Consider the following 25719-nt stretch of genomic DNA (forward strand, 5'->3'; position numbering starts at 1 on the left):
CTACATGGGGAAAAGCACTGTATATAGCCATATAGGTCAGAAAAAAATCTTTAGAAAACATTGAAAGAACTATATTCCTAAGTATCATTTCAGCCCTAAAACACAGCCATGCCATCAAAAACTGTCTACATTGTATGGGAATAAAACCCTAACCCTAGCTTGGGGTTTTGCTAGTTAGGGTTAGGGTTCAAATATTTCTCAAAGACAATGTTCTCAATATTCCACTCATTTAACTGGAAAATTTTCTTCTCTGAATCAAAATATTAGTCTGAAAAGACAATGCAACACTTCCAAAACCAAAAGAGTGTGTCAGGAATGTTCAAATTCATTTTTGAAAGGTCTTCTTTCATTGGAAATTTCGTTTTGAACGGAGTACTGAATGAATGTACGTTTAGGCTTAAATGGCCTAAAAGTGCAAAACAACTAATACATTTTGGCTTTATTTGTTAATATGCCTGTGATTTTAAAGCCCATGGCAAGAATTTGAAGTTAAAACAGGTTCTTTCGAAGTGTTGTTGTCGGGCAATTCAGACACCATTCCTTTATGGGGCAAAGCACTGTATACAGCCATATAGGTGAGAAAAAATGTTTAGAAAACATTGAAAGAACTATATTCCTAAGTATCATTTCAGCCCTAAAACACAGCTATGCCATCAAAAACTGTCTACATTGTATGGGAATAAAACCCTAACCCTAGCTTGGGGTTTTGCTAGTTAGGGTTAGGGTTCAAATATTTCTCAAAGACAATGTTCTCAATATTCCGCTCATGTAACCTGAAAATTTGCTTCTCTGAATAAAAATATTAGTCTGAAAAGACGATACAACACTGCCAAAACCAAAACAGTGTGTCAGGAATTGTCAAATTTATTTTTGAAAGGTCTTCTTTCATTGGGAATTTCGTTTTGAACGGAGTGCTGAATGAATGTACGTTTAGGCTTAAATGGCCGAAAAGTCCAAAACAACTAATACATTTTGGCTTTATTTGTTAATATGCCTGTGATTTTAAAGCCCATGGCAAGAGATTGAAGTTAAAACAGGTTCTTTCGAAGTGTTGTTGTCGGGCAATTCAGACACCATTCCTATATGGTGAAGAGCACTGTATACAGCCATATAGGTCAGAAAAAAATGTTTAGAATACATTGAAAGAACTATATTCCTAAGTATCATTTCAGCCCTAAAACACAGCCATGCCATCAAAAACTGTCTACATTCTATGGGAATAAAACCCTAACCCTAGCTTGGGGTTTTGCTAGTTAGGGTTAGGGCTCAAATATTTCTCAAAGACAATGTTCTCAATATTCCACTCATTTAACTGGAAAATTTGCTTCTCTGAATAAAAATATTAGTCTGAAAAGACAATACAACACTGCCAAAACCAAAACAGTGTGTCAGGAATGTTTAAATTCATTTTTGAAAGGTCTTCTGTCATTGGAAATTTCGTTTTGAACGGAATGCTGAATTAATGTACGTTTAGGCTTAAATGGCCAAAAAGTCCAAAACAACTAATAAATTTTGGCTTTATTTGTTTATATGCCTGTGATTTTAAAGCCCATGGCAAGAGATTGAAGTTAAATCAGGTTCTTTCGAACTGTTGTTGTCGGGCAATTCAGACACCATTCCTTTATGGGGCAAAGCACTGTATACAGCCATATAGGTGAGAAAAAAATGTTTAGAAAACATTGAAAGAACTATATTCCTAAGTATCATTTCAGCCCTAAAACACAGCCATGCCATCAAAAACTGTCTACATTGTATGGGAATAAAACCCTAACCCTAGCTTGGGGTTTTGCTAGTTAGGGTTAGGGCTCAAATATTTCTCAAAGACAATGTTCTCAATATTCCGCTCATTTAACTGGAAAATTTGCTTCTCTGAATAAAAATATTAGTCTGAAAAGACAATACAACACTGCCAAAACCAAAAGAGTGTGTCAGGAATTGTCAAATTCATTTTTGAAAGGTCTTCTTTCATTGGAAATTTCGTTTTGAACGGAGTGCTGAATGAATGTACGTTTAGGCTTAAATGGCCTTAAAAGTGCAAAACAACTAATACATTTTGGCATTATTTGTTAATATGCCTGTGATTTTAAAGCCCATGGCAAGAATTTGAATTTAAAACAGGTTCTTTCGAAGTGTTGTTGTCGGGCAATTCAGACACCATTCCTATATGGTGAAGAGCACTGTATACAGCCATATAGGTCAGAAAAAAATTTATAGAAAACATTGAAAGAACTAAATTCCTAAGTATCATTTCAGCCCTAAAACACAGCTATGCCATCAAAAACTGTCTACATTGTATGGGAATAAAACCCTAACCCTAGCTTGGGGTTTTGCTACTTAGGGTTAGGGCTCAAATATTTCTCAAAGACAATGTTCTCAATATTCCGCTCATTTAACTGGAAAATTTGCTTCTCTTAATAAAAATATTAGTCTCAAAAGACGATACAACACTGCCAAAACCAAAACAGTGTGTCAGGAATTGTCAAATTCTTTTTTGAAAGGTCTTCTTTCATTGGAAATTTCGTTTTGAACGGAGTGCTGAATGAATGTACCTTTAGGCTTAAGTGGCCTAAAAGTCCAAAACAACTAATACATTTTGGCTTTATTTGTTAATATGCCTGTGATTTTAAAGCCCATGGCAACAATTTGAAGTAAAATCAGATTCCTTCGAACTGTTGTTGTCGGGCAATTCAGACACCATTCCTACATGGGGAAAAGCACTGTATACAGCCATATAGGTCAGAAAAAAATTTATAAAAAACATTGAAAGAACTATATTCCTAAGTATCATTTCAGCCCTAAAACACAGCCATGCCATCAAAAACTGTCTACATTGTATGGGAATAAAACCCTAACCCTAGCTTGGGGTTTTGCTACTTAGGGTTAGGGCTCAAATATTTCTCAAAGACAATGTTCTCAATATTCCGCTCATTTAACTGGAAAATTTGCTTCTCTGAATAAAAATATTAGTCTGAAAAGACGATACAACACTGCCAAAACCAAAACAGTGTGTCAGGAATGTTTAAATTCTTTTTTGAAAGGTCTTCTTTCATTGGCAATTTCGTTTTGAACGGAGTGCTGAATTAATGTACGCTTAGGCTTAAATAGCCTAAAAGTCCAAAACAACTAATACATTTTGGCTTTATTTGTTTATATGCCTGTGATTTTAAAGCCCATGGCAAGAGATTGAAGTTAAAACAGGTTCTTTCGAAGTGTTGTTGTCGGGCAATTCAGACACCATTCCTATATGGTGAAGAGCACTGTATACAGCCATATAAGTCAGAAAAAAATGTTTAGAATACATTGAAAGAACTATATTCCTAAGTATCATTTCAGCCCTAAAACACAGCCATGCCATCAAAAACTGTCTACATTCTATGGGAATAAAACCCTAACCCTAGCTTGGGGTTTTGCTAGTTAGGGTTAGGGCTCAAATATTTCTCAAAGACAATGTTCTCAATATTCCACTCATTTAACTGGAAAATTTGCTTCTCTGAATAAAAATATTAGTCTGAAAAGACAATACAACACTGCCAAAACCAAAACAGTGTGTCAGGAATGTTTAAATTCATTTTTGAAAGGTCTTCTGTCATTGGAAATTTCGTTTTGAACGGAGTGCTGAATTAATGTACGTTTAGGCTTAAATAGCCAAAAAGTCCAAAACAACTAATACATTTTGGCTTTATTTGTTTATATGCCTGTGATTTTAAAGCCCATGGCAAGAGATTGAAGTTAAATCAGGTTCTTTCGAACTGTTGTTGTCGGGCAATTCAGACACCATTCCTTTATGGGGCAAAGCACTGTATACAGCCATATAGGTCAGAAAAAAATCTTTAGAAAACATTGATAGAACTATATTCCTAAGTATCATTTCAGCCCTAAAACACAGCCATGCCATCAAAAACTGTCTACATTGTATGGGAATAAAACCCTAACCCTAGCTTGGGGTTTTGCTAGTTACGGTTAGGGCTCAAATATTTCTCAAAGACAACGTTCTCAATATTCCGCTCATTTAACTGGAAAATTTGCTTCTCTGAATAAAAATATTAGTCTGAAAAGACGATACAACACTGCCAAAACCAAAACAGTGTGTCAGGAATGTTTAAATTCTTTTTTGAAAGGTCTTCTATCATTGGCAATTTCGTTTTGAACGGAGTGCTGAATTAATGTACGCTTAGGCTTAAATGGCCTAAAAGTCCAAAACAACTAATACATTTTGGCTTTATTTGTTTATATGCCTGTGATTTTAAAGCCCATGGCAAGAGATTGAAGTTAAAACAGGTTCTTTCGAAGTGTTGTTGTCGGGCAATTCAGACACCATTCCTATATGGTGAAGAGGACTGTATACAGCCATATAAGTCAGAAAAAAATGTTTAGAATACATTGAAAGAACTATATTCCTAAGTATCATTTCAGCCCTAAAACACAGCCATGCCATCAAAAACTGTCTACATTCTATGGGAATAAAACCCTAACCCTAGCTTGGGGTTTTGCTAGTTAGGGTTAGGGCTCAAATATTTCTCAAAGACAATGTTCTCAATATTCCACTCATTTAACTGGAAAATTTGCTTCTCTGAATAAAAATATTAGTCTGAAAAGACAATACAACACTGCCAAAACCAAAACAGTGTGTCAGGAATGTTTAAATTCATTTTTGAAAGGTCTTCTGTCATTGGAAATTTCGTTTTGAACGGAGTGCTGAATTAATGTACGTTTAGGCTTAAATAGCCAAAAAGTCCAAAACAACTAATACATTTTGGCTTTATTTGTTTATATGCCTGTGATTTTAAAGCCCATGGCAAGAGATTGAAGTTAAATCAGGTTCTTTCGAACTGTTGTTGTCGGGCAATTCAGACACCATTCCTTTATGGGGCAAAGCACTGTATACAGCCATATAGGTGAGAAAAAAATGTTTAGAAAACATTGAAAGAACTATATTCCTAAGTAGCATTTCAGCCCTAAAACACAGCCATGCCATCAAAAACTGTCTACATTGTATGGGAATAAAACCCTAACCCTAGCTTGGGGTTTTGCTAGTTAGGGTTAGGGCTCAAATATTGCTCAAAGACAACGTTCTCAATATTCCGCTCATTTAACTGGAAAATTTGCTTCTCTGAATAAAAATATTAGTCTGAAAAGACAATACAACACTGCCAAAACCAAAAGAGTGTGTCAGGAATTGTCAAATTCATTTTTGAAAGGTCTTCTTTCATTAGAAATTTCGTTTTAAACGGAGTGCTGAATGAATGTACCTTTAGGCTTAAATGGCCTAAAAGTCCAAAACAACTAACACATTTTGGCTTTATTTGTTAATATGCCTGTGATTTTAAAGCCCATGGCAAGAATTTGAAGTTAAATCAGGTTCTTTCGAACTGTTGTTGTCGGGCAATTCAGACACCATTCCTTTATGGGGCAAAGCACTGTATACAGCCATATAGGTCAGAAAAAAATCTTTAGAAAACATTGATAGAACTATATTCCTAAGTATCATTTCAGCCCTAAAACACAGCCATGCCATCAAAAACTGTCTACATTGTATGGGAATAAAACCCTAACCCTAGCTTGGGGTTTTGCTAGTTACGGTTAGGGCTCAAATATTTCTCAAAGACAACGTTCTCAATATTCCGCTCATTTAACTGGAAAATTTGCTTCTCTGAATAAAAATATTAGTCTGAAAAGACAATACAACACTGCCAAAACCAAAACAGTGTGTCAGGAATTGTCAAATTCATTTTTGAAAGGTCTTCTTTCATTGGAAATTTCGTTTTGAACGGAGTGCTGAATGAATGTACCTTTAGGCTTAAGTAGCCTAAAAGTCCAAAACAACTAATACATTTTGGCTTTATTTATTAATATGCCTGTGATTTTAAAGCCCATGGCAAGAATTTGAAGTAAAATCAGGTTCCTTCGAACTCTTGTTGTCGGGCAATTCAGACACCATTCCTTTATGGGGCAAAGCACTGTATACAGCCATATAGGTCAGAAAAAAATGTTTAGAAAACATTGAGAGAACTATGTTCCTAGGTATCATTTCAGCCCTAAAACACAGCCATGCCATCAAAAACTGTCTACATTGTATGGGAATAAAACCCTAACCCTAGCTTGGGGTTTTGCTAGTTAGGGTTAGGGTTCAAATATTTCTCAAAGACAATGTTCTCAATATTCCGCTCATTTAACTGGAAAATTTGCTTCTCTGAATAAAAATATTAGTCTGAAAAGACGATACAACACTGCCAAAACCAAAACAGTGTGTCAGGAATGTTTAAATTCTTTTTTGAAAGGTCTTCTTTCATTGGCAATTTCGTTTTGAACGGAGTGCTGAATTAATGTACGTTTAGGCTTAAATGGCCTAAAAGTCCAAAACAACTAATACATTTTGGCTTTATTTGTTTATATGCCTGTGATTTTAAAGCCCATGGCAACAATTTGAAGTTGAATCAGGTTTTTTCGAACTGTTGTTGTTGGGCAATTCAGACACCATTCCTACATGGGGAAAAGCACTGTATATAGCCATATAGGTCAGAAAAAAATGTTTAGAAAACATTGAAAGAACTATATTCCTAAGTATCATTTCAGCCCTAAAACACAGCCATGCCATCAAAAACTGTCTACATTGTATGGGAATAAAACCCTAACCCTAGCTTTGGGTTTTGCTAGTTAGGGTTAGGGTTCAAATATTTCTCAAAGACAATGTTCTCAATATTCCACTCATTTAACTGGAAAATTTGCTTCTCTGAATCAAAATATTAGTCTGAAAAGACAATGCAACACTTCCAAAACCAAAAGAGTGTGTCAGGAATGTTCAAATTCATTTTTGAAAGGTCTTCTTTCATTGGAAATTTCGTTTTGAACGGAGTGCTGAATGAATGTACGTTTAGGCTTAAATGGCCTAAAAGTCCAAAACAACTAATACATTTTGGCTTTATTTGTTTAAATGCCTGTGATTTTAAAGCCCATGGCAACAATCTGAAGTTGAATCAGGTTTTTTCGAACTGTTGTTGTCGGGCAATTCAGACACCATTCCTACATGGGGAAAAGCACTGTATATAGCCATATAGGTCAGAAAAAAATGTTTAGAAAACATTGAAAGAACTATATTCCTAAGTATCATTTCAGCCCTAAAACACAGCCATGCCATCAAAAACTGTCTACATTGTATGGGAATAAAACCCTAACCCTAGCTTGGGGTTTTGCTACTTAGGGTTAGGGCTCAAATATTTCTCAAAGACAATGTTCTCAATATTCCACTCATTTAACTGGAAAATTTGCTTCTCTGAATAAAAATATTAGTCTGAAAAGACAATACAACACTGCCAAAACCAAAACAGTGTGTCAGGAATGTTTAAATTCATTTTTGAAAGGTCTTCTGTCATTGGAAATTTCGTTTTGAACGGAGTGCTGAATTAATGTACGTTTAGGCTTAAATGGCCAAAAAGTCCAAAACAACTAATAAATTTTGGCTTTATTTGTTTATATGCCTGTGATTTTAAAACCCATGGCAAGAGATTGAAGTTAAATCAGGTTCTTTCGAACTGTTGTTGTCGGGCAATTCAGACACCATTCCTTTATGGGGCAAAGCACTGTATACAGCCATATACAGATGCAGCCATTCAAAGTGCGCGTTACAGACACGTACCGCAGGTGACGTCGCTCAGTATGACGCAAGATGACGCGGGGCACCGCAGTACGTGATTGGTTGACCGACAGGGGCACTCGTGGTCCGTTGGTCTGTCGTGGAAAGACAGTAAACGTCTTTGCTGTGCCCGTTGTAGGTATTGAATTTTACCACTGAAGGGAAATCTTAGTAGCTGAGCATAAAAAGAATAGGAGCATACTGCAACGCGTGTGAAGGCCATAAACGATATTAATTTTGGAACATAAACATACAGTGTATAGCTGGTCTTGGTACTTTAAAGAAAAAAATACACACCAGTATTCCATTTCTCCCTAAACATTTTAAGCTTCGAAGTCTTTAACTAACGCGATACCGGAGTCAACAAGCATACTTTTAGAATTTGATTAAAAGGGAATATAATATGGAATCGCGTATCTAAAGAATTTAATAACGGTATTCGTGTGCTGCGACAGGGCTGTGTAGGGCTGTTTCGCCTGCCTGTTCATGTGAGCTGTCTTGTAGACGTGACTACCAGCTGACAGGTTGTGTTTTCGAATCCAGCTGGTGCTGCACTTTTCTTTTAACAAACATTTCTTCGAAAAAATAGAATAGCGATATTATGGACAATCAATTGACTTTTATATTTCAAAATATCGCAACATGATCGATATTTGCGATATTTTGAACATATCTTCCCTTCTGACAGCGGTGCCTGCTTCTATTGTGTGTGTGTGTGCAACAGAGTAAATTTTTAATAGCGTTTTAAGCGAATAGGTAATTAGATTGCTCGTAAACCTAATCGCTTTTTCTACATAAACACAGCATGATTACTCTCTGAAAATGCTTTTCCTTTATTTTTAAAGTAGGCTCAGATTTCAACTATAGATCGTATTATTATAAACTTTCTTGGAAAAATGTATTTTATGTAAACCATGTTTGCTATTAATTCATTTAGGGCTAAAATACGTTCATTGTCTTCCAATCGAGTCGAGTTGACATTGGAAGCCTGCCACACCCGGACTGTTAAACCAACGCATTAGCACGTCAAAGCCCATTGAGGGTATTGAGCCAGTATTGGCTTTAGTATTCCCCCCCCTCTCCCCTCAATTCAATTCAATTCAAGGTGTTTTATTTGCATGACAGATGGGTACAAGCAGTGTTGGGTATGTATATTGTAACGCTTACGGCAGACAGGCACTGTGTAACAGCCGGCGCACCAGAGCAGCGCACCGAGGGAGCGTCTGCATTTATAACTTGGTTTTTAAAATTAGTCAAGCAATATGAAGCATCTTCTTTTACTTTTGAGTCCCTTAAATACATTGAACACAGCTTTCTCACCACTTAAGATTGCTCTTGATACCATCCTTACACAAAGCAGAAGGGAGATTTTAGTGCCTGAGCATAAAAAGAATAGGAGCATACTGCAACGCGTGTGAAGTCCATAAACGATATTAATTTTGGAACTTAAACATTCAGTATATGGCTGGTCTCGGTACTTTAACGAAAACATACACACCAGTATTCCATTTCTCCCTAAACATTTTAAGCATCGAAATCTTTAACTAACGCGATACCGGAGTCAACAAGCATACTTTTAGAATTTGATTAAAAGGGAATATAATATGGAATCGCGTATCTCAAGAAATTAATATGCAATAACTGAGTCAAGGGACTCAGAGGATCCAAGGCTAGACTGAGTATAATAGGCTTCGGGCTTCTATTGTGACATCTACTGTAAATTACAGAAATGTTAAAAGTAAACAAAATAAAGTAACTAAAATGTGGTCTGAAGTCACCCCTTTAGACACCCCTTTTACTTCACTGGTGTCAGATATGAAAGGCAATAGTCTCCCGTTCTGTCTGCTGTGTGTTGCAGCAGAGGGACTCCCTGCAGCCGAAAGGGGCAGAGTAACTTGCATGCCCTCTAGTACAGTTTACACATGCACGACTTTAAAAGCTAGCAAGACAGGTTTCGATTCACATTAGCTGGCGAGCCTTGTTAAAAAAACGAATGATAATGTAACATGCCACTGTTCATGAACAAAGTTATACTGAGATTTCCTAAGATACGCGATTAAAAAATAAATAAATAAAAATTTGAATCTCCTGCGGAACACATTCCATAAGAATCATTGGTTTTACAGTATATATCGCCTTTAAAGGTGGCTTCTCAAAACGCTTTACGGGATAAAAACAACCAGAACAGCAGCAACAACAATATTGTATTTCGTTGCACTTTGAAAACCAAGTAATAACTTAACTATACAGTACGTGCAAACGTTTCGTATGTTGCTGTCGTGAATGCCTGCGTACCCATAAGTATCTTATTTGCCTTGAGTCTGTCTACAGTATCTCTGTCCCACTACCCCCATCTCTCCCTCAATTCAATTCAAGGTGTTTTATTTGCATGACAGATGGGTACAATTCTTGTTGGGAATGTATACTTTGATATTTACACCCGGTGCGGCACCGAGGGAGCGTCTGCATTTATAACTTGGTTTTTAAAATTAGTCAAGCAATATGAAGCATCTTCTTTTACTTTTGAGTCCCTTAAATACATTGAACACAGCTTTCTCACCATCCTTACACAAAGCAGAAACTGTCCGATGACTCACAGTACAAGTGGAAAGATTACAGATTTTAATCGTCTTTAATTTTGCCTGTGGAGTGTATCTTATTAAGCTCTAAATTGCATTTTGAGCGCGGTTTTTTACTTTTTTTTAAATGCATTTTGGGCGCGGACAGCACATACAAGGGTTAATGAACTGCGCCAAGAAATTTAAAATAGTATTCTTTAGGTGTGAGGGTAGGAGTGGACCGCAGCAGGCATAATCAGCAAACCAGGAAAACAAAGAACAGGACAGGTGAGATGTGTATCCAGAAAGCGAGTGATCAGAAAAAGGAAATGGAAAACGCAGAAAAAGAAAACGCTTTACAGGATAAAAACAATAACAACAGTAGTGGCTGGGCAAACGATTTTTTTTATCGAAATACAAATTGAGATACTGTACTGTATAATGATGTGCATGAACAAAGGTATACTGCAATTTTCCTTAGATACGCGATTAATGCTTCGTAGGAGGAGGCGGTCTTTTCCTCTTGTCTAACAGTCTGTCCACAAACAAAACATTCCTGTTAGACAAAAGGAATTGAAAAAAAACAATTTTGTCAATGAAAACCGGTGTGTGTGTCTCTCCCTGCTGGATGTTCCTCTCACAAACTGCTGAATGAATAAAATAATTTTATTGAAAATGCGTTTGCGATTGTCTGGTATTTAATTTGGTCCCTTTTAACTGTTTTTCGATCTACTGTATTGCTTTGAGATGCCACTTTTAATGGCGATATGTAAAATAAAGTTTTTTTTATTATTGTTATAGAGAAACATGATCAGATTTTCCCTGGTTCAGAAAAAAGATCTAAAGTGCTACACATAACTTTCTTAATTCGATGTATTTAAAGCAGTGAACTACTGTAGGTGTCACATAACATTCAGAAATACAATCACGTATTTGACAAATAAAAACGATTATAATCTAATCCTTCCACGTTTGATCCCAAAATCCCAAGAAATATAAATCTTGACGGGTAGAAAGCTATGCTGAAAGTTTATTAAGATGCTTAGAAGACAAAGATACTGTATCAATTTATGTTGCATTAGCCTGATTATGATTAAAAAACACATATAATTAAACACGCATTTGCGATTTAAATCAGAACACGATTTAAATCAATATCGATTCCATATTATATTAGCAGAAAAGCTTAAAACTACCACTTTTTCACACGCTATTTCACATGCTAGTTAAATACTTCGATGCTTAAAATCGTTAGGGAGAAATGGAATACCGGTGTGTATTTTTCCTTTAAAGTGCCGATTCCTGGAATCTGACACCCCTCTGAAGTGGTTCCATAAAATCTGGTATACGGAAAAGAAAGCGTTGATAAATACAAGTGTCTTTTAATACACTCTTTGCTGTGCTCTTGAGGATCCTTGTGATGTTTTGAGCTCTAGTTGAATGATAAGTGTCGCATTTTAAATCATTTTCGTAGTTAGAAATTATGAAACGCCCTGTTAAAAGCAAGGAAGTTTTTATGCCCGTTGAAGTAAAACAAAATGCCTGACAAAGTATGGCTTGGACAGATTCCAAGTGTTTGTACAAATGTGCTAAAGAAATAATACTTTGAGTATACAGCTTGTCTAAAGTCATCCATTATTAATACTATTAGTAATATCTTCAGTAAAGGCTTTGATGCATAAATATTTCTGATAAAGGTAGGTTGTGTACTTTTGTCCAACTGAGCAATCTTGCTTTCATAAAATATACCAACATTTTAATGACTGATGATTAACATGCTGTAATACACAGTTCAAAATTAAAGGCTCAAATGCTGTACATGAGAGGTTAAGCTCCCCCTGGCGGTTTTACAAGGCGACGCCGGATAGTTAACCACGTGACACCACGTTAACTGCGTCATACCGCGTGATACTGTGACACGCCCACCGGGGTATGCCGCGAAATACCTCACGCATTTTGAATGGCTGCATCTGTAGGTGAGAAAAAAATGTTTAGAAAACATTGAAAGAACTATATTCCTAAGTATCATTTCAGCCCTAAAACACAGCCATGCCATCAAAAACTGTCAACATTGTATGGGAATAAAACCCTAACCCTAGCTTGGGGTTTTGCTAGTTAGGGTTAGGGTTAAAATATTTCTCAAAGACAATGTTCTCAATATTCCACTCATTTAATTGGAAAATTTTCTTCTCTGAATCAAAATATTAGTCTGAAAAGACAATGCAACACTTCCAAAACCAAAAGAGTGTGTCAGGAATGTTCAAATTCATTTTTGAAAGGTCTTCTTTCATTGGAAATTTCGTTTTGAACGGAGTGCTGAATGAATGTACGTTTAGGCTTAAATGGCCTAAAAGTGCAAAACAACTAATACATTTTGGCTTTATTTGTTAATATGCCTGTGATTTTAAAGCCCATGGCAAGAGATTGAAGTTAAAACAGGTTCTTTCGAAGTGTTGTTGTCGGGCAATTCAGACACCATTCCTATATGGTGAAGAGCACTGTATACAGCCATATAGGTCAGAAAAAAATGTTTAGAATACATTGAAAGAACTATATTCCTAAGTATCATTTCAGCCCTAAAACACAGCCATGCCATCAAAAACTGTCTACATTCTATGGGAATAAAACCCTAACCCTAGCTTGGGGTTTTGCTACTTAGGGTTAGGGCTCAAATATTTCTCAAAGACAATGTTCTCAATATTCCGCTCATTTAACTGGAAAATTTGCTTCTCTGAATAAAAATATTAGTCTGAAAAGACGATACAACACTGCCAAAACCAAAACAGTGTGTCAGGAATGTTTAAATTCTTTTTTGAAAGGTCTTCTTTCATTGGAAATTTCGTTTTGAACGGAGTGCTGAATTAATGTACGTTTAGGCTTAAATGGCCTAAAAGTCCAAAACAACTAATACATTTTGGCTTTATTTGTTTATATGCCTGTGATTTTAAAGCCCATGGCAACAATTTGAAGTTGAATCAGGATTCTTCGAACTGTTGTTGTCGGGCAATTCAGACACCATTCCTACATGGGGAAAAGCACTGTATATAGCCATATAGGTCAGAAAAAAATGTTTAGAAAACATTGAAAGAACTATATTCCTAAGTATCATTTCAGCCCTAAAACACAGCCATGCCATCAAAAACTGTCTACATTGTATGGGAATAAAACCCTAACCCTAGCTTTGGGGTTTGCTAGTTAGGGTTTGGGTTCAAATATTTCTCAAAGACAATGTTCTCAATATTCCACTCATTTAACTGGAAAATTTGCTTCTCTGAATCAAAATATTAGTCTGAAAAGACAATGCAACACTTCCAAAACCAAAAGAGTGTGTCAGGAATGTTCAAATTCATTTTTGAAAGGTCTTCTTTCATTGGAAATTTCGTTTTGAACGGAGTGCTGAATGAATGTACGTTTAGGCTTAAATGGCCTAAAAGTCCAAAACAACTAATACATTTTGGCTTTATTTGTTTAAATGCCTGTGATTTTAAAGCCCATGGCAACAATTTGAAGTTGAATCAGGTTTTTTCGAACTGTTGTTGTCGGGCAATTCAGACACCATTCCTACATGGGGAAAAGCACTGTATATAGCCATATAGGTCAGAAAAAAAAGTTTAGAAAACATTGAAAGAACTATATTCCTAAGTATTATTTCAGCCCTAAAACACAGCCATGCCATCAAAAACTGTCTACATTGTATGGGAATAAAACCCTAACCCTAGCTTGGGGTTTTGCTAGTTAGGGTTAGGGTTCAAATATTTCTTAAAGACAATGTTCTCAATATTCCACTCATTTAACTGGAAAATTTTCTTCTCTGAATCAAAATATTAGTCTGAAAAGACAATGCAACACTTCAAAAACCAAAAGAGTGTGTCAGGAATGTTCAAATTCATTTTTGAAAGGTCTTCTTTCATTGGAAATTTCGTTTTGAACGGAGTGCTGAATGAATGTACGTTTAGGCTTAAATGGCCTAAAAGTGCAAAACAACTAATACATTTTGGCTTTATTTGTTAATATGCCTGTGATTTTAAAGCCCATGGCAAGAGATTGAAGTTAAAACAGGTTCTTTCGAAGTGTTGTTGTCGGGCAATTCAGACACCATTCCTATATGGTGAAGAGCACTGTATACAGCCATATAGGTCAGAAAAAAATGTTTAGAATACATTGAAAGAACTATATTCCTAAGTATCATTTCAGCCCTAAAACACAGCCATGCCATCAAAAACTGTCTACATTGTATGGGAATAAAACCCTAACCCTAGCTTTGGGTTTTGCTAGTTAGGGTTAGGGTTCAAATATTTCTCAAAGACAATGTTCTCAATATTCCGCTCATTTAACTGGAAAATTTGCTTCTCTGAATAAAAATATTAGTCTGAAAAGACGATACAACACTGCCAAAACCAAAACAGTGTGTCAGGAATGTTTAAATTCTTTTTTGAAAGGTCTTCTTTCATTGGAAATTTCGTTTTGAACGGAGTGCTGAATGAATGTACGTTTAGGCTTAAATGGCCTAAAAGTACAAAACAACTAATACATTTTGGCTTTATTTGTTAATATGCCTGTGATTTTAAAGCCCATGGCAAGAGATTGAAGTTAAAACAGGTTCTTTCGAAGTGTTGTTGTCGGGCAATTCAGACACCATTCCTATATGGTGAAGAGCACTGTATACAGCCATATAGGTCAGAAAAAAATGTTTAGAATACATTGAAAGAACTATATTCCTAAGTATCATTTCAGCCCTAAAACACAGCCATGCCATCAAAAACTGTCTACATTGTATGGGAATAAAACCCTAACCCTAGCTTGGGGTTTTGCTACTTAGGGTTAGGGCTCAAATATTTCTCAAAGACAATGTTCTCAATATTCCACTCATTTAACTGGAAAATTTGCTTCTCTGAATAAAAATATTAGTCTGAAAAGACAATACAACACTGCCAAAACCAAAACAGTGTGTCAGGAATGTTTAAATTCATTTTTGAAAGGTCTTCTGTCATTGGAAATTTCGTTTTGAACGGAGTGCTGAATTAATGTACGTTTAGGCTTAAATGGCCAAAAAGTCCAAAACAACTAATAAATTTTGGCTTTATTTGTTTATATGCCTGTGATTTTAAAACCCATGGCAAGAGATTGAAGTTACATCAGGTTCTTTCGAACTGTTGTTGTCGGGCAATTCAGACACCATTCCTTTATGGGGCAAAGCACTGTATACAGCCATATAGGTGAGAAAAAAATGTTTAGAAAACATTGAAAGAACTATATTCCTAAGTATCATTTCAGCCCTAAAACACAGCCATGCCATCAAAAACTGTCAACATTGTATGGGAATAAAACCCTAACCCTAGCTTGGGGTTTTGCTAGTTAGGGTTAGGGTTAAAATATTTCTCAAAGACAATGTTCTCAATATTCCACTCATTTAACTGGAAAATTTTCTTCTCTGAATCAAAATATTAGTCTGAAAAGACAATGCAACACTTCAAAAACCAAAAGAGTGTGTCAGGAATGTTCAAATTCATTTTTGAAAGGTCTTCTTTCATTGGAAATTTCGTTTTGAACGGAGTGCTGAATGAATGTACGTTTAGGCTTAAATGGCCTAAAAGTGCAAAACAACTAATACATTTTGGCTTTATTTGTTAATATGCCTGTGATTTTAAAGCCCATGGCAAGAGATTGAAGTTAAAACAGGTTCTTTCGAAGTGTTGTTGTCGGGCAATTCAGACACCATTCCTATATGGTGAAGAGCACTGTATACAGCCATATAGGTCAGAAAAAAATGTTTAGAATACATTGAAAGAACTATATTCCTAAGTATCATTTCAGCCCTAAAACACAGCCATGCCATCAAAAACTGTCTACATTGTATGGGAATAAAACCCTAACCCTAGCTTTGGGTTTTGCTAGTTAGGGTTAGGGTTCAAATATTTCTCAAAGACAATGTTCTCAATATTCCGCTCATTTAACTGGAAAATTTGCTTCTCTGAATAAAAATATTAGTCTGAAAAGACGATACAACACTGCCAAAACCAAAACAGTGTGTCAGGAATGTTTAAATTCTTTTTTGAAAGGTCTTCTTTCATTGGAAATTTCGTTTTGAACGGAGTGCTGAATTAATGTACGTTTAGGCTTAAATGGCCTAAAAGTCCAAAACAACTAATACATTTTGGCTTTATTTGTTTATATGCCTGTGATTTTAAAGCCCATGGCAACAATTTGAAGTTGAATCAGGATTCTTCGAACTGTTGTTGTCGGGCAATTCAGACACCATTCCTACATGGGGAAAAGCACTGTATATAGCCATATAGGTCAGAAAAAAATGTTTAGAAAACATTGAAAGAACTATATTCCTAAGTATCATTTCAGCCCTAAAACACAGCCATGCCATCAAAAACTGTCTACATTGTATGGGAATAAAACCCTAACCCTAGCTTTGGGGTTTGCTAGTTAGGGTTTGGGTTCAAATATTTCTCAAAGACAATGTTCTCAATATTCCACTCATTTAACTGGAAAATTTGCTTCTCTGAATCAAAATATTAGTCTGAAAAGACAATGCAACACTTCCAAAACCAAAAGAGTGTGTCAGGAATGTTCAAATTCATTTTTGAAAGGTCTTCTTTCATTGGAAATTTCGTTTTGAACGGAGTGCTGAATGAATGTACGTTTAGGCTTAAATGGCCTAAAAGTCCAAAACAACTAATACATTTTGGCTTTATTTGTTTAAATGCCTGTGATTTTAAAGCCCATGGCAACAATTTGAAGTTGAATCAGGTTTTTTCGAACTGTTGTTGTCGGGCAATTCAGACACCATTCCTACATGGGGAAAAGCACTGTATATAGCCATATAGGTCAGAAAAAAAAGTTTAGAAAACATTGAAAGAACTATATTCCTAAGTATTATTTCAGCCCTAAAACACAGCCATGCCATCAAAAACTGTCTACATTGTATGGGAATAAAACCCTAACCCTAGCTTGGGGTTTTGCTAGTTAGGGTTAGGGTTCAAATATTTCTCAAAGACAATGTTCTCAATATTCCGCTCATTTAACTGGAAAATTTGCTTCTCTGAATAAAAATATTAGTCTGAAAAGACGATACAACACTGCCAAAACCAAAACAGTGTGTCAGGAATGTTTAAATTCTTTTTTGAAAGGTCTTCTTTCATTGGAAATTTCGTTTTGAACGGAGTGCTGAATGAATGTACGTTTAGGCTTAAATGGCCTAAAAGTACAAAACAACTAATACATTTTGGCTTTATTTGTTAATATGCCTGTGATTTTAAAGCCCATGGCAAGAGATTGAAGTTAAAACAGGTTCTTTCGAAGTGTTGTTGTCGGGCAATTCAGACACCATTCCTATATGGTGAAGAGCACTGTATACAGCCATATAGGTCAGAAAAAAATGTTTAGAATACATTGAAAGAACTATATTCCTAAGTATCATTTCAGCCCTAAAACACAGCCATGCCATCAAAAACTGTCTACATTGTATGGGAATAAAACCCTAACCCTAGCTTGGGGTTTTGCTACTTAGGGTTAGGGCTCAAATATTTCTCAAAGACAATGTTCTCAATATTCCACTCATTTAACTGGAAAATTTGCTTCTCTGAATAAAAATATTAGTCTGAAAAGACAATACAACACTGCCAAAACCAAAACAGTGTGTCAGGAATGTTTAAATTCATTTTTGAAAGGTCTTCTGTCATTGGAAATTTCGTTTTGAACGGAGTGCTGAATTAATGTACGTTTAGGCTTAAATGGCCAAAAAGTCCAAAACAACTAATAAATTTTGGCTTTATTTGTTTATATGCCTGTGATTTTAAAACCCATGGCAAGAGATTGAAGTTACATCAGGTTCTTTCGAACTGTTGTTGTCGGGCAATTCAGACACCATTCCTTTATGGGGCAAAGCACTGTATACAGCCATATAGGTGAGAAAAAAATGTTTAGAAAACATTGAAAGAACTATATTCCTAAGTATCATTTCAGCCCTAAAACACAGCCATGCCATCAAAAACTGTCAACATTGTATGGGAATAAAACCCTAACCCTAGCTTGGGGTTTTGCTAGTTAGGGTTAGGGTTAAAATATTTCTCAAAGACAATGTTCTCAATATTCCACTCATTTAACTGGAAAATTTTCTTCTCTGAATCAAAATATTAGTCTGAAAAGACAATGCAACACTTCAAAAACCAAAAGAGTGTGTCAGGAATGTTCAAATTCATTTTTGAAAGGTCTTCTTTCATTGGAAATTTCGTTTTGAACGGAGTGCTGAATGAATGTACGTTTAGGCTTAAATGGCCTAAAAGTGCAAAACAACTAATACATTTTGGCTTTATTTGTTAATATGCCTGTGATTTTAAAGCCCATGGCAAGAGATTGAAGTTAAAACAGGTTCTTTCGAAGTGTTGTTGTCGGGCAATTCAGACACCATTCCTATATGGTGAAGAGCACTGTATACAGCCATATAGGTCAGAAAAAAATGTTTAGAATACATTGAAAGAACTATATTCCTAAGTATCATTTCAGCCCTAAAACACAGCCATGCCATCAAAAACTGTCTACATTGTATGGGAATAAAACCCTAACCCTAGCTTTGGGTTTTGCTAGTTAGGGTTAGGGTTCAAATATTTCTCAAAGACAATGTTCTCAATATTCCGCTCATTTAACTGGAAAATTTGCTTCTCTGAATAAAAATATTAGTCTGAAAAGACGATACAACACTGCCAAAACCAAAACAGTGTGTCAGGAATGTTTAAATTCTTTTTTGAAAGGTCTTCTTTCATTGGAAATTTCGTTTTGAACGGAGTGCTGAATTAATGTACGTTTAGGCTTAAATGGCCTAAAAGTCCAAAACAACTAATACATTTTGGCTTTATTTGTTTATATGCCTGTGATTTTAAAGCCCATGGCAACAATTTGAAGTTGAATCAGGATTCTTCGAACTGTTGTTGTCGGGCAATTCAGACACCATTCCTACATGGGGAAAAGCACTGTATATAGCCATATAGGTCAGAAAAAAATGTTTAGAAAACATTGAAAGAACTATATTCCTAAGTATCATTTCAGCCCTAAAACACAGCCATGCCATCAAAAACTGTCTACATTGTATGGGAATAAAACCCTAACCCTAGCTTTGGGGTTTGCTAGTTAGGGTTTGGGTTCAAATATTTCTCAAAGACAATGTTCTCAATATTCCACTCATTTAACTGGAAAATTTGCTTCTCTGAATCAAAATATTAGTCTGAAAAGACAATGCAACACTTCCAAAACCAAAAGAGTGTGTCAGGAATGTTCAAATTCATTTTTGAAAGGTCTTCTTTCATTGGAAATTTCGTTTTGAACGGAGTGCTGAATGAATGTACGTTTAGGCTTAAATGGCCTAAAAGTCCAAAACAACTAATACATTTTGGCTTTATTTGTTTAAATGCCTGTGATTTTAAAGCCCATGGCAACAATTTGAAGTTGAATCAGGTTTTTTCGAACTGTTGTTGTCGGGCAATTCAGACACCATTCCTACATGGGGAAAAGCACTGTATATAGCCATATAGGTCAGAAAAAAAAGTTTAGAAAACATTGAAAGAACTATATTCCTAAGTATTATTTCAGCCCTAAAACACAGCCATGCCATCAAAAACTGTCTACATTGTATGGGAATAAAACCCTAACCCTAGCTTGGGGTTTTGCTAGTTAGGGTTAGGGTTCAAATCAAAGACAATGTTCTCAATATTCCACTCATTTAACTGGAAAATTTGCTTCTCTGAATAAAAATATTAGTCTGAAAAGACAATACAACACTGCCAAAACCAAAACAGTGTGTCAGGAATGTTTAAATTCATTTTTGAAAGGTCTTCTGTCATTGGAAATTTCGTTTTGAACGGAGTGCTGAATTAATGTACGTTTAGGCTTAAATGGCCAAAAAGTCCAAAACAACTAATAAATTTTGGCTTTATTTGTTTATATGCCTGTGATTTTAAAACCCATGGCAAGAGATTGAAGTTACATCAGGTTCTTTCGAACTGTTGTTGTCGGGCAATTCAGACACCATTCCTTTATGGGGCAAAGCACTGTATACAGCCATATAGGTGAGAAAAAAATGTTTAGAAAACATTGAAAGAACTATATTCCTAAGTATCATTTCAGCCCTAAAACACAGCCATGCCATCAAAAACTGTCAACATTGTATGGGAATAAAACCCTAACCCTAGCTTGGGGTTTTGCTAGTTAGGGTTAGGGTTAAAATATTTCTCAAAGACAATGTTCTCAATATTCCACTCATTTAACTGGAAAATTTTCTTCTCTGAATCAAAATATTAGTCTGAAAAGACAATGCAACACTTCAAAAACCAAAAGAGTGTGTCAGGAATGTTCAAATTCATTTTTGAAAGGTCTTCTTTCATTGGAAATTTCGTTTTGAACGGAGTGCTGAATGAATGTACGTTTAGGCTTAAATGGCCTAAAAGTGCAAAACAACTAATACATTTTGGCTTTATTTGTTAATATGCCTGTGATTTTAAAGCCCATGGCAAGAGATTGAAGTTAAAACAGGTTCTTTCGAAGTGTTGTTGTCGGGCAATTCAGACACCATTCCTATATGGTGAAGAGCACTGTATACAGCCATATAGGTCAGAAAAAAATGTTTAGAATACATTGAAAGAACTATATTCCTAAGTATCATTTCAGCCCTAAAACACAGCCATGCCATCAAAAACTGTCAACATTGTATGGGAATAAAACCCTAACCCTAGCTTTGGGTTTTGCTAGTTAGGGTTAGGGTTCAAATATTTCTCAAAGACAATGTTCTCAATATTCCGCTCATTTAACTGGAAAATTTGCTTCTCTGAATAAAAATATTAGTCTGAAAAGACGATACAACACTGCCAAAACCAAAACAGTGTGTCAGGAATGTTTAAATTCTTTTTTGAAAGGTCTTCTTTCATTGGAAATTTCGTTTTGAACGGAGTGCTGAATTAATGTACGTTTAGGCTTAAATGGCCTAAAAGTCCAAAACAACTAATACATTTTGGCTTTATTTGTTTATATGCCTGTGATTTTAAAGCCCATGGCAACAATTTGAAGTTGAATCAGGTTTTTTCTAACTGTTGTTGTCGGGGAATTCAGACACCATTCCTACATGGGGAAAAGCACTGTATATAGCCATATAGGTCAGAAAAAAATGTTTAGAAAAGATTGAAAGAACTATATTCCTTAGTATCATTTCAGCCCTAAAACACAGCCATGCCATCAAAAACTGTGTAAATTGTATGGGAATAAAACCCTAACCCTAGATTTGGGGTTTGCTAGTTAGGGTTAGGGTTCAAATATTTCTCAAAGACAATGTTCTCAATATTCCACTCATTTAACTGGAAAATTTGCTTCTCTGAATCAAAATATTAGTGTGAAAAGACAATGCAACACTTCCAAAACCAAAAGTGTGTGTCAGGAATGTTCAAATTCATTTTTGAAAGGTCTTCTTTCATTGGAAATTTCGTTTTGAACGGAGTGCTGAATGAATGTAGGTTTAGGCTTAAATGGCCTAAAAGTCCAAAACAACTAATACATTTTGGCTTTATTTGTTTAAATGCCTGTGATTTTAAAGCCCATGGCAACAATTTAAAGTTGAATCAGGTTTTTTCGAACTGTTGTTGTCGGGCAATTCAGACACCATTCCTACATGGGGAAAAGCACTGTATATAGCCATATAGGTCAGAAAAAAATGTTTAGAAAACATTGAAAGAACTATATTCCTAAGTATCATTTCAGCCCTAAAACACAGCCATGCCATCAAAAACTGTCTACATTGTATGGGAATAAAACCCTAACCCTAGCTTGGGGTTTTGCTAGTTAGGGTTAGGGTTCAAATATTTCTCAAAGACAATGTTCTCAATATTCCACTCATTTAACTGGAAAATTTTCTTCTCTGAATCAAAATATTAGTCTGAAAAGACAATGCAACACTTCCAAAACCAAAAGAGTGTGTCAGGAATGTTCAAATTCATTTTTGAAAGGTCTTCTTTCATTGGAAATTTCGTTTTGAACGGAGTGCTGAATGAATGTACGTTTAGGCTTAAATGGCCTAAAAGTCCAAAACAACTAATACATTTTGGCTTTATTTGTTTATATGCCTGTGATTTTAAAGCCCATGGCAACAATTTGAAGTTGAATCAGGTTTTTTCGAACTGTTGTTGTCGGGCAATTCAGACACCATTCCTACATGGGGAAAAGCACTGTATATAGCCATATAGGTCAGAAAAAATGTTTAGAAAACATTGAAAGAACTATATTCCTAAGTATCATTTCAGCCCTAAAACACAGCCATGCCATCAAAAACTGTCTACATTGTATGGGAATAAAACCCTAACCCTAGCTTGGGGTTTTGCTAGTTAGGGTTAGGGTTAAAATATTTCTCAAAGACAATGTTCTCAATATTCCACTCATTTAACTGGAAAATTTTCTTCTCTGAATCAAAATATTAGTCTGAAAAGACAATGCAACACTTCAAAAACCAAAAGAGTGTGTCAGGAATGTTCAAATTCATTTTTGAAAGGTCTTCTTTCATTGGAAATTTCGTTTTGAACGGAGTGCTGAATGAATGTACGTTTAGGCTTAAATGGCCTAAAAGTGCAAAACAACTAATACATTTTGGCTTTATTTGTTAATATGCCTGTGATTTTAAAGCCCATGGCAAGAGATTGAAGTTAAAACAGGTTCTTTCGAAGTGTTGTTGTCGGGCAATTCAGACACCATTCCTATATGGTGAAGAGCACTGTATACAGCCATATAGGTCAGAAAAAAATGTTTAGAATACATTGAAAGAACTATATTCCTAAGTATCATTTCAGCCCTAAAACACAGCCATGCCATCAAAAACTATCTACATTCTATGGGAATAAAACCCTAACCCTAGCTTGGGGTTTTGCTAGTTAGGGTTAGGGTTCAAATATTTCTCAAAGACAATGTTCGCAATATTCCACTCATTTAACTGGAAAATTTTCTTCTCTGAATCAAAATATTAGTCTGAAAAGACAATGCAACACTTCCAAAACCAAAAGAGTGTGTCAGGAATGTTCAAATTCATTTTTGAAAGGTCTTCTTTCATTGGAAATTTCGTTTTGAACGGAGTGCTGAATGAATGTACGTTTAGGCTTAAATGGCCTAAAAGTGCAAAACAACTAATACATTTTGGCTTTATTTGTTAATATGCCTGTGATTTTAAAGCCCATGGCAAGAGATTGAAGTTAAAACAGGTTCTTTCGAAGTGTTGTTGTCGGGCAATTCAGACACCATTCCTATATGGTGAAGAGCACTGTATACAGCCATATAGGTCAGAAAAAAATGTTTAGAATACATTGAAAGAACTATATTCCTAAGTATCATTTCAGCCCTAAAACACAGCCATGCCATGAAAAACTGTCTACATTCTATGGGAATAAAACCCTACCCATAGCTTGGGGTTTTGCTACTTAGGGTTAGGGCTCAAATATTTCTCAAAGACAATGTTCTCAATATTCCGCTCATTTAACTGGAAAATTTGCTTCTCTGAATAAAAATATTAGTCTGAAAAGACAATACAACACTGCCAAAACCAAAACAGTGTGTCAGGAATGTTTAAATTCATTTTTGAAAGGTCTTCTTTCATTGGAGATTTCGTTTTGAACGGAGTGCTGAATGAATGTACCTTTAGGCTTAAGTGGCCTAAAAGTCCAAAACAACTAACACATTTTGGCTTTATTTATTAATATGCCTGTGATTTTAAAGCCCATGGCAAGAATTTGAAGGAAAATCAGGTTCCTTCGAACTGTTGTTGTCGGGCAATTCAGACACCATTCCTTTATGGGGCAAAGCACTGTATACAGCCATATAGGTCAGAAAAAAATGTTTAGAAAACATTGAAAGAACTATATTCCTAAGTATCATTTCAGCCCTAAAACACAGCCATGCCATCAAAAACTGTCTACATTGTATGGGAATAAAACCCTAACCCTAGCTTGGGGTTTTGCTAGTTAGGGTTAGGGTTCAAATATTTCTCAAAGACAATGTTCTCAATATTCCGCTCATTTAACTGGAAAATTTGCTTCTCTGAATAAAAATATTAGTCTGAAAAGACGATACAACACTGCCAAAACCAAAACAGTGTGTCAGGAATGTTTAAATTCTTTTTTGAAAGGTCTTCTTTCATTGGAAATTTCGTTTTGAACGGAGTGCTGAATTAATGTACGTTTAGGCTTAAATGGCCTAAAAGTCCAAAACAACTAATACATTTTGGCTTTATTTGTTTATATGCCTGTGATTTTAAAGCCCATGGCAACAATTTGAAGTTGAATCAGGTTCTTTCGAACTGTTGTTGTCGGGCAATTCAGACACCATTCCTACATGGGGAAAAGCACTGTATATAGCCATATAGGTCAGAAAAAAATGTTTAGAAAACATTGAAAGAACTATATTCCTAAGTATCATTTCAGCCCTAAAACACAGCTATGCCATCAAAAACTGTCTACATTGTATGGGAATAAAACCCTAACCCTAGCTTTGGGGTTTGCTAGTTAGGGTTAGGGTTCAAATATTTCTCAAAGACAATGTTCTCAATATTCCACTCATTTAACTGGAAAATTTGCTTCTCTGAATCAAAATATTAGTCTGAAAAGACAATGCAACACTTCCAAAACCAAAAGTGTGTGTCAGGAATGTTCAAATTCATTTTTGAAAGGTCTTCTGTCATTGGAAATTTCGTTTTGAACGGAGTGCTGAATTAATGTACGTTTAGGCTTAAATGGCCAAAAAGTCCAAAACAACTAATACATTTTGGCTTTATTTGTTTATATGCCTGTGATTTTAAAGCCCATGGCAAGAGATTGAAGTTAAATCAGGTTCTTTCGAACTGTTGTTGTCGGGCAATTCAGACACCATTCCTTTATGGGGCAAAGCACTGTATACAGCCATATAGGTCAGAAAAAAATGTTTAGAAAACATTGAAAGAACTATATTCCTAAGTATCATTTCAGCCCTAAAACACAGCCATGCCATCAAAAACTGTCTACATTGTATGGGAATAAAACCCTAACCCTAGCTTGGGGTTTTGCTAGTTAGGGTTAGGGTTAAAATATTTCTCAAAGACAATGTTCTCAATATTCCACTCATTTAACTGGAAAATTTTCTTCTCTGAATCAAAATATTAGTCTGAAAAGACAATGCAACACTTCCAAAACCAAAAGAATGTGTCAGGAATGTTCAAATTCATTTTTGAAAGGTCTTCTTTCATTGGAAATTTCGTTTTGAACGGAGTGCTGAATGAATGTACGTTTAGGCTTAAATGGCCTAAAAGTGCAAAACAACTAATACATTTTGGCTTTATTTGTTAATATGCCTGTGATTTTAAAGCCCATGGCAAGAGATTGAAGTTAAAACAGGTTCTTTCGAAGTGTTGTTGTCGGGCAATTCAGACACCATTCCTATATGGTGAAGAGCACTGTATACAGCCATATAGGTCAGAAAAAAAATTATAGAAAACATTGAAAGAACTATATTCCTAAGTATCATTTCAGCCCT

Source organism: Atractosteus spatula, chromosome 12, assembly GCF_055471065.1.
Source record: "Atractosteus spatula isolate fAtrSpa1 chromosome 12, fAtrSpa1.hap1, whole genome shotgun sequence".
Lineage (NCBI taxonomy): Eukaryota > Metazoa > Chordata > Actinopteri > Semionotiformes > Lepisosteidae > Atractosteus > Atractosteus spatula.